General features: G+C 38.8%; 1 non-coding gene across 1 annotated transcript; it reads right to left on the reverse strand.

Moving 5' to 3' along the window:
- Positions 1-4,121: 4,121 nt before the first annotated feature.
- Positions 4,122-4,228, reverse strand: LOC123394198. The gene has a single exon (XR_006608950.1). It is a non-coding gene; the product is annotated as a U6 spliceosomal RNA (small nuclear RNA).
- Positions 4,229-9,929: the final 5,701 nt, after the last annotated feature.

Below are 9,929 nucleotides of genomic sequence, written 5' to 3' on the forward strand. Positions count from 1 at the left end.
ACAGAGCGAACGACCAAAGCCTTGCTGAGGAAGCAGCAGTGAAGTGCAGTTTGTGCCAAGCTGAGAACCTCTGCGAAAGCATAGCAGTCGCTGGCAACTCAGAGTCGGTTCTGTGGGCTGCTTTTGTTGCTTGCCTTAGCCTAGTATTTGCAGCACGATGGGAGACACCCGCATAGAGCGAAAGCCTCTTTGCCAGGGCATACCCTCTGTGAAAGCACAGTAATCTTTGGGAAATCAGAGTCGGGTCTGTGGGATGCTGTCAGCTGCTCGCCGGAGCTATTCTCGACAGCAAGGTGTAATAAACCCGCATGGAGCGAAATCCTCTTGGCGTGTGCATCCCCTCTGCCTGAGAGAGAGGCGCGGTGGCGCCTGTGGAAAGTGCCTTAAGGAAAGGGACACGTCTGTCACTGCAGAGCGACGGAAGCCTGGCTGCTAAGGAAACCCGAGGGGAAGATTAGGGCAGGGAAATGGCTCCACTCTGATGAAGGAGTCTGGGCAGAAAGCATGCCTGTCCTGAGCCTTTGGGCCCAAGGAGACAGCAGCTCCTTGGCCACCTGTCCGTGGTGGAGACATGGGCTTGACACCAGGCGCCTACCCTGAACTTGAGAAACAACTCCCATAAAGATGCCGTCTTCCTCCAGGATGTGGGCGCTTGGAGGAGGCAGGGGCTTTAAGGGGAAGGAGTGGGGACAGTCCCTCAAAGATCCTTATTCAGTGCACGGGGCAGTGTGCAGGGATCCTGTTACCTCTCCTTTCCTGTGGGGAAAGCACTGGCCTAGTCCGCGAGTCCTCCTAGGCGCCACAGTAAAAGGCCAGACGATGCTTACACCGGGAGATGGTAGTGTGTATAGAGTGCCATCCTAGGCTACGCAAGCTACTGCACGGTTGTGGCTGTGTCTGCCTAGTTCGGCCTTAGCAAGGTGAACCCCGGGTACGAACTTGGAGCCCGGGAAAGCAAGGCCCAAGTGGCAGCAGCTCTCCCGCGGCTCTTCTTCCCTGCTGCGACAAAGCGAACTACCAAAGCCTTGCTGAGGAAGCAGCAGCGAAGTGCGGTTTGCCCAAGCTGAAAACCTCTGCGAAAGCTTAGCAGTCGCTGGGAATTCAGAGTCGGTTCTGTGGGCTGCTTTTGTTGCGTGCCTTAGCCTAGTATTCGCAGCACGATGGGAGAAACCCGCATAGAGCGAAAGCCTCTTTGCCGGGGCATCCCCTCTGGGAAAGCACAGCAATCTTTGGGAAATCAGAGTCGGGACTGTGGGATGCTGTCTGCTGCTTGGCGGAGCTAGTCTCCACAGCACGGTGTAATAAACCCGCATGGAGCGAAATCCTCTTGACCTGGGCATCCCCTCTGCCTGAGACAGAAGCGCGGTGGCGCCTGTGGAAAGAGCCATAGGAAAGGGACAAGTCTGTCAATGCGGAGAGACGCAAGCTGGTGGCTAAGGAGACACGAGGGGAAGATTAGGGCAGGGGAAAGTGCTCCACTCTGAGGAAGGAGTCTGGGAAGAAAGCATGCCTGTCCTGAGCCTCTGGGCCCAAGGAGACAGCAGATCCTTGGCCACCTGTCCGTGGTGGAGATATGGGCTTGACACCAGGCACCTTCCCTGAACTTGAGAAACAACTCCCATAAAGAACTGGCCATCAGATGCCATCTTCCTCCAGGATGTGGAAGCTTGGAGGAGGCAGGGGCTTTAAGGGGAAGGAGTGGGGACAGTCCCGCAAAGCTCCCTATTCAGTGCACGGGGCGGTGTGCAGGGATCCTCTCACCTATACTTTCCTGTGGGGATAGCACTGGCCTAGTCCACGAGTCCTCCTGAGCGCCACAGTAAACGGCCAAACGATGCCTACACCGGGAGATGGTAGTGTGCTTAGAGTGCCATCCTAGGCTACGCACGCTAGTGCACGGTTGTGGCTGTGTCTGCCTAGTTCGGCCTGGCAGGGTGAACCCAGGACGCGAACATGGAGCCCGGGAAAGCAAGGCCCAAGAGGTACCAGCTCTCCCGCAGCTCTTCTTCCTTGGGGCGAAAGAAGCCTTCTGAGGAAGCAGCGGCGAAGTGCTGTTCGCTCCAAGCCAACGCCTCTGCGAAAGCACAGCATTTGCTGAGAAATGTTCTGCGGGATGCTGCTGCTTGCCTGAGCCCAGTCTCGCGGTGGGAGAAAACCGCATATAGCGAAAGCCTCTTTGCCTGGGCTTCTCCCCTAGGAAAGCACAGCATTCGTTGGGAAATCAGAGTTGGGTTTTGGGATGCTGCTGCTGCTAGCCTGAGCTAGTCTCCACAGCTGGTTGAAAGATACCCGCATGGAGCGAAATACTCTTTGCCCTAGAATCCCTTCTGCCTGAGAGAGAAGCGTGGTCACACACGTGTGTCACCGCGCTCCCCAGGAGCAAGTGTGGGGAAGGCGCAGCACGTCGCCCCCGGGGAAGAGAAGTAGCCCCTGGCCTTAGGGTCGGGAAAATTGAACAGCCACATGCAGAAAAATGACATTGGATCATTTTCTTACGCCATACATGAAAATAGACTGGAAATGGATGAAGAAGCATAATGTGAGATAGGAATCCATCAAAATCCTTGAGGAGAGAACAGGTAGCAACCTCTTTGACCTCAGCAGCAGCAACTTCTTCCTAGGAACATCGCCAAAGGCAAGAAAAGCAAGGGCAAGAATGAACTATTGGGATTTCATCAGATCAAAAAGCTTTTGCCCAGCAAAGGAAACAGTTAACAAAGCCAAAAGATGACTCTCAGAAATTATCTGGGTGAAGATATTTGCAAATGACATACCAGATAAAGGGCCAGTATCCAAAATCTATAAAGAGCTTATCAAACTCAACACCCTAAGAACGAATAACCCAATAAAGAAATGGGTAGAGGTCATGAACAGACATTTCTGCAAAGAATACATCCAAATGGCCAACGGACACATGAAAAAATGCTCCACATTACTCGGCATCAGGGAAATACAAATCAAAACCAGAATGAGATACCACCTCACACCTTTCAGAATGGCTAAATTGAACAAGTCAGTCAATGACAGATGCTGGCGAGGATGTGGAGAAAGGGAATGCAAGCTTGTGCAACCACTCTGGAAAACAGCGTGGAAGTGCCTCAAAAACCTGAAAATAGAACTACCCTATGACCTAGTGATTGTAGTACTGGGTATATACCCTACAGATACAAACGTGGCATTCTGAAGGGGCACATGCACCCAAATGTTTATAGCAGCAATGTCCACAATAGTTAAACTATGGAAAGAACCTAAATGTCCTTCAACAGATGAAACAATAAATAATAATATATAATATTATTATATAATCAATAAATAAGATGTGGTATATATGTACAATGGAATACTATGCAGCCATCAAAGAAATGAAATCCTGCTATGTGTGATGACGTGGATGGAACTAGAGGGTATTATGCTTGGCGAAATAAATCATTTTGAGAAAGACAACTATCCTATGATCTCCCTGATATGATGAAGTAGAGATGCAACATAGGCGGTTTTGGGCGTACGAAAAGAAAAATAAAAGAAGATGGGATTGGGAGGGAGACAAACCATAAAAGACTGAATCTCACAAAACAGACTGAGGGTTGCTGGGGGGAGGTGTGTTGGGAGAGGATGGTGGTGGTATGGACATTGGGGAGGGCAAGTGCTATGGTGAGTGATGGTTAGTGCTGTGAAATGTGGAAACCTGGTGATTCACAGACCTGTACCCCTAGGAATAAAAACACCTTATATGTTTATAAAAAATTAAAAAAAATAATTTAAAAAATCCATTAAAGAAAAAACACATATTTCAAGCCCAGAGCTAATCTCATATTCAATCATAAAAGTTTGAAAGTTTTCCCCTTAAAGATCAGAAAAAAGACAAGTGTGTCCACTTTCACTACTCTCATTTGACATATTACTGGATGTCCTAGCCTGAGAAACAAGGAACACAAAGAAATAAGAGACTCCAAAAAAAAAAAAAAAAAGGAAGAATTAAAGTTTTCTTTTTTGGATAACATGACCTTACATGTTAAAAAATCCTAAAAACTTCACAAAAAATTTGAATAAACAAATTTAGTAAAGCTGCCAAATACAGGATCAATATATAAAAGACAAGAATTTTGTTTTGTTTCATATTTTTTAATATGGAATGCTTACCAGTTTTTCATGTCATCCTTGTTCAGTGATCACGCTAATCTTCTCCACATCATTCCAATTTTAGTATATGTACTGCCAAAGTAAGCACAAGACAGGCGCATTTTAACACTCTAATGATGAACTATCTGAAAAAATGAAGAAAACAATCTAATTCACAATAGCATCAAAAATAATAAAATACTTAGGAATAGATTTAACTAAGAAGATGAAAGATCTGTACTCCATAAACTATGACATTGATAAAGAAATTGAAGGAGACACAAATGGAAAGATAGCTCATATTTATGAATGGTAAGAATTAACATTGTTAAAATGTCCATACTACCGAAAACCATCTGTAAATCCAATTCCTATCAAAAATCCAATGTTAGGGGCACCTGGGTGGCTCAGTGGGTTAAGCCGCTGCCTTCGGCTCAGGTCATGATCCCAGGGTCCTGGGATCGAGCCCCAAATCAGGCTCTCTGCTCAGCAGGAAGCCTGCTTCCTCTTCTCTCTCTGCCTGCCTCTGCCTGCTTGTCATCTCTCTCTGTCAAATAAATAATTTAAAAATCTTAAAAAAAAATCCAATATTATTTTTTTACAGAAGTAAGTAAAGAATCCTAAAATGTATATGAGACCATAAAAGACAACGAATAATCAAAGCAGTTCTGAGAAAGAATGAAAAAGAGAAATTACACTTCTTGATATGAAACTATACTACAAAGCCCTCATGCTCAAAACAATAACGTATACTGGCATAAAAACAGACCAATAAACAAGTAGAACAGAATTGAGAGTCCAGAAATAAATCCTTTCATACAGTCACCTAATACTTGACAGGGGCCAACATATGTAATGGGTAAAGATAGTCTGTTCAATAAATGATATTTAAAACTGAATAGTCACATAAACAGTATGAAACTGGAACCTTATATCACTCATAAGTCTTAACTTGAAATAGATTAAAGACTTAAAGGTGATGCAAGAAACTACATTTCCTAAAGGAAAACATAGGAAAACTTCTCCTTGACATTGGTCTTGCCAATAGTTTTCTGGATACCAGACAAAAACACAAGCAAAAAAAGCAAAAATAAATAAATGGTACTACATAAAACTAAAGTTTCTGCATTGCCAAAAAAAAAAAAAAAAAAAAAAAAACGAGAGAGAGAATGAAAACACAATCCACAGAATGTAAGAAAATACTTACAAATCTTATATCTGAAAAGAGGTTAATAACCAACAGATACAAAGAGAAAAAATATATATAATTAAAAAAATAGCAAAAGGATCTCAATAGACATTTTTTTCAAAAAAGTTATATAAATGACCAACAGGAGTATTAAAAAGTGCTCATCGTAAAAAACTCAGGGCAAAGTCATTATGTTGTTGTTGTTGTTTACCTCTGAAAAACACAGCAAGATATTACTACCTATTAGAATATATATTACCAAAAAATTGAAACTAACAAATTTTGGTAAATATTGCAGAACATGGGGAACTTATGCACTGTGATAGGGATATAAATTTGTATGGAAAACAGTATGGAGATTATTCATATTATTAAAAGTAAAACTACCATATGATTCAGTAATCCCAGTTCTAGGTATATATCTAAAGGAAACGAATTCACTGTTCAAAGACATATCTGCACTCTTATGTTTATTATAAAATTATTAACTCTAAGCAAGAGATGGAAATAACTTCAGCATCCATTAATGGATGAATGAATAAAATAAGTATGGTAAATATATACTATCGAATACTACTTAACCATGAAAAATTAAGAAATACTGCCATTTACAACAGCATGGATGGATCTTGAAGGCGTTATACTAAGTGAAATATTTCAAAGATTTTGTATATTTTTTAAATTTATGTATTATGATATCCCTTACATACAGAATCTGAGGAAAAGGCAAACTAATGGAAACTTAGAGTTGAGTTGACAAGGGGTGAACCTGGGGTGGAGTAAGGTGGTCAAAGGGTGCAAACTTGCAACTATAATATGAAAAAGTTCTGGGGATCTAATGTACAGCATGATGATCATAGTTAATAAAATATACATACTTTTTTATTGTGCTTCCCTTTATTAAACTTTGCATATATCACATTCTTACAAGTTGAAAGTTTATAGCAATCTTGTATAAAAGAGGTCTGCTGCCACCATTTTTCTAACAACATTTGCTCATTTTGTGTCTCTCTGTCACATGTTGGTAATTCTTGCAATATTTCAAGTTTTTTCATAATTATTTTATTTGTTATGGTGATCTGTGATCAGTAATTATGACCCACTGAAAACTCAGAACTAGTTTACTTAAGGTATATACGTTTTTTTTCTTTAAAAACATAATGCTTTTGAACAGTACAGTATAGTGTTTATTTTTTATATGCACTGGGAAACATAATTTTTTATATGCACTGGGAAACCAAAAAAAATAATAATTTGACTTAGTTTATTGAGATAATCACTTTATTGAGGCAGTCTGGAACAAAACCCACAAGACTGCTGAAGTTTATCTCTACTATACTATATACATAAAAGTTGCTAAGAGAGTAGATCTTAAAATTCCTTACGATACATGCATAAAAAACAGTGGCAACTATACGAGATGGTAGATGTATTAACATTTTTATGTAGATTATATTGCAATAAAGATGTATACCAATTTATCAAATTGTACAAAATTTACACAATGTTAAAAGTTTGCAATGTTATAAGAAATCATTTCTTAAATTTACAAATTATAATATGTCGATTTTTTTTCAATAAAGCTGGAAAAAACTTTTTGTAGAATTAATCTATTTTTCAAAAAAGGAAGTAAGGAAGTAGAAACTGCAACTAACTCTGAAATAATAGAATATAAAATCCATTTTCGTTATATACACTGTGACAAAAACTATTACTTAGTTTACAATGAAGGAGTACTTATGAAGCATGAAGGATGGTCTATAAATAAGGCTGAAAGAGCTCAGTTTTAAGGTTTAAATTTAAAATCTTCTTTTGAAATACTAAAGTGACCACCCAGTTTTCCAAACATAAATGTCTTAACTGCATGAATTTATTTCATACAACTCTATAATCTAGTTTCATAAGAAAGTAGCATGCAAATTTTGAATAAGACAGACTTGCTTAAGTTTAAGTAAACGATACTTCCCTAAAAATAAATAGAAGAAAAATCAGCATATTTATTATGATAATTATTATTCATAATGAGATTCATATTGAATTAGGGAATATATATCCTCAGAGGGGGTAAAGTAAAATGAAATTTATTTTGGTAAATGTGTCTGTGAATAGTCAATACAATGCCTCAATATAAATGAATATTACCATTTTGAACAATTTAATTACTATTATTAGAATTTTTATCAGTATAAAAATAGCTATCATTTTAGCATGGAATATGAGACTCTCATGCTCCATGCTTCATCACATCCACACAACAACTCTGCATAATAAGTATTATCATCACCATTTCATGGGTGAAAAAACTGAGGCTAACACATTTAGATAACTGGTTTATGATTACATGGCTAGTAAAGATGCATCACACTAATTTAGGCTTTATGATTTCAGAATTGTACTCTTTCCACTGCACATTCTATTACTCTGTAAATACTTGGCCGGTTTTCATTGAGTTCTTTAGTTTTATTCATGTGGTGATGGCTTAAAGCTTCATTTAAAGGAAGCTTAAAAAATTCATTTAACCAAAAGCTCCCAAGAATTAAAAATGTCATGGATCTAATGTAGACATGGATATCATTAGTTAATGGGTAACTATATATTTTCCACTCTAGTGAGATAACAATCAGAGTATTTTTCTAAGTTTTAGTCTCTCAGTGTTAAAAAGGACTTTGTTAAAATAGAAATATTTAGACAAAGGTGATCAAAAGTCTGGATCAGGTCACCTTAAAATAAATATTAGGAAACTGAGGAAACAAATGGAGATTTGAACACTGAGCTATGGTATAATGAATGGTTTCAAGTATTTAGTAGAGTATAGAAAAGCCCTTTAAAGCCTGGTCTTAGGGACGCCTGGGTGGCTCAGTTGGTTGAGCAGCTGCCTTCGGCTCAGGTCATGATCCCAGGGTCCTGGGATCGAGTCCCACATCGGGCTCCTTGCTCGGCAGGGAGCCTGCTTCTCCCTCTGCCTCTGCCTGCCTCTTTGTCTGCCTGTGCTTGCTCTCTCTCCCTCTGTCTCTGGCAAATAAATAAATAAAATCTTTAATAAAGCCTGGTCTTAGCCTAGCATTGCAGCTTCTGGGATATCTGTCATTCTATCATCTATCTATCTAGATATAAATTTGAAAACTTTTTTAACTTAAAGATTTTGAGAAATAGAACATAATCAGCACCATAGAAGATCTATTTATGATAACAACCTAGCCCCTCCTCCCAGGTTGTTAATATTCTCTCTTATTTAATGTAACATTGTGCAAATAGACCACTACTGATCTGCCTTTATGAATGAAATAGCTATAATCATCTGTTTGCATATCCTGGTGAAAATATTCATTTAGTTCCCTGTTGTATTTCTAGGAATGGACCAAATGTTTATTTAAGTTTTTTAAGTTTTCTAAATATTGTCCAACTTACCTCAAATGTTTTTATTATGGGCACTTTCATTCTTTCACATTCTTGCAAGACAATTTTACTGTTGCCCAATATGGTAAGTGTGTAATAGTATGTCATTTTAGGTTTTAATATATTTTTAATTTAATTTAATTTAATTCCAGATTCATAATAAAGATAAACAGTTTTTATATATGAGTGGCCATTTGGATTACCCTTTCTGTAAAGTACATGCTCAAATCTTTTGATATCTTAACATTGTGTCATACTGACTTCTTTAATAGTAGATTATCTGAATGAACTTTTAGCTGTGTAGGTCTTCTCTATTTTATTTTGAACTTGTTTTCATTTCAAAATCTTTATATTTATTTTCATAATCTGCTTTTATTTTGCTTTGCCTATTATCTATCTATCTATCTATTTATTTGCAAGCAAGAGAGAGCGAGCAAGTGAGAGCGCAGGGAGGGATAGAAAAAGAAGGGAAAAGAATCTTAAGCAGGCTCCAGGCTCAGCACAGAGCCCAACTCTGGGCTCTATTTCACAACCCTGACATCATGACCTGAGCCAAAATGAAAGAAATAAAATAAAATTAAGGTGTTAAAAAAAAAGGAAAAAGAATCAGAGGTTTAATTAAGTGAGCCACCCAGGCACCCCTGTGGTATCTTAAATTAGCTGTCATATCTTTAAAGTTCTAGAGTATCCATTTGGTTCATTTATAAAACCTTTCTCAATATCATTTTTAGTTTCAGTTTTTTGTTCAATTTGCTTCCCCTCTCATTTCTTTGAGCAGAGTAATCAAGCCATTTTACAATCTTTATTGATCATTTTAACATCATACTTAATCCCATTTTGTCTATCAAATCTTGTTAATGGTTTTTCTTTGTATGCTTTGTTCCATTTTGCTATGTTCAAGACATTATATTTGAAACTCTTATTGAGTAGGGATAATTAAGAGCTATAATAATGGTATGGTCCTCCTTGGCAGGATTTTCTCTTATATCTGAGACTCTACAAGACAATCATACTCCAAATTCAGTGATTGACTTTCTCAGTTTACACAGAAGGCAAGGTAGGCTATAGTCTTATTTCTGCTACTCCTTGTGCTTTGGGGATCTCAACTTAAATTTGGGTTGTACCAAAGTCCTCAAATTTGATTGCTGCTGGATTTTGAATTTTGTTTCTCTAGTATCAAGAGTCTATTAACAACACAGCTCAGTGTGTTTTAGCAGTTTCAAAT

Source organism: Mustela putorius, unplaced genomic scaffold (assembly GCF_011764305.1).
Source record: "Mustela putorius furo isolate JIRA1106 unplaced genomic scaffold, ASM1176430v1.1 tig00001877_pilon_pilon_pilon, whole genome shotgun sequence".
NCBI lineage: Eukaryota > Metazoa > Chordata > Mammalia > Carnivora > Mustelidae > Mustela > Mustela putorius.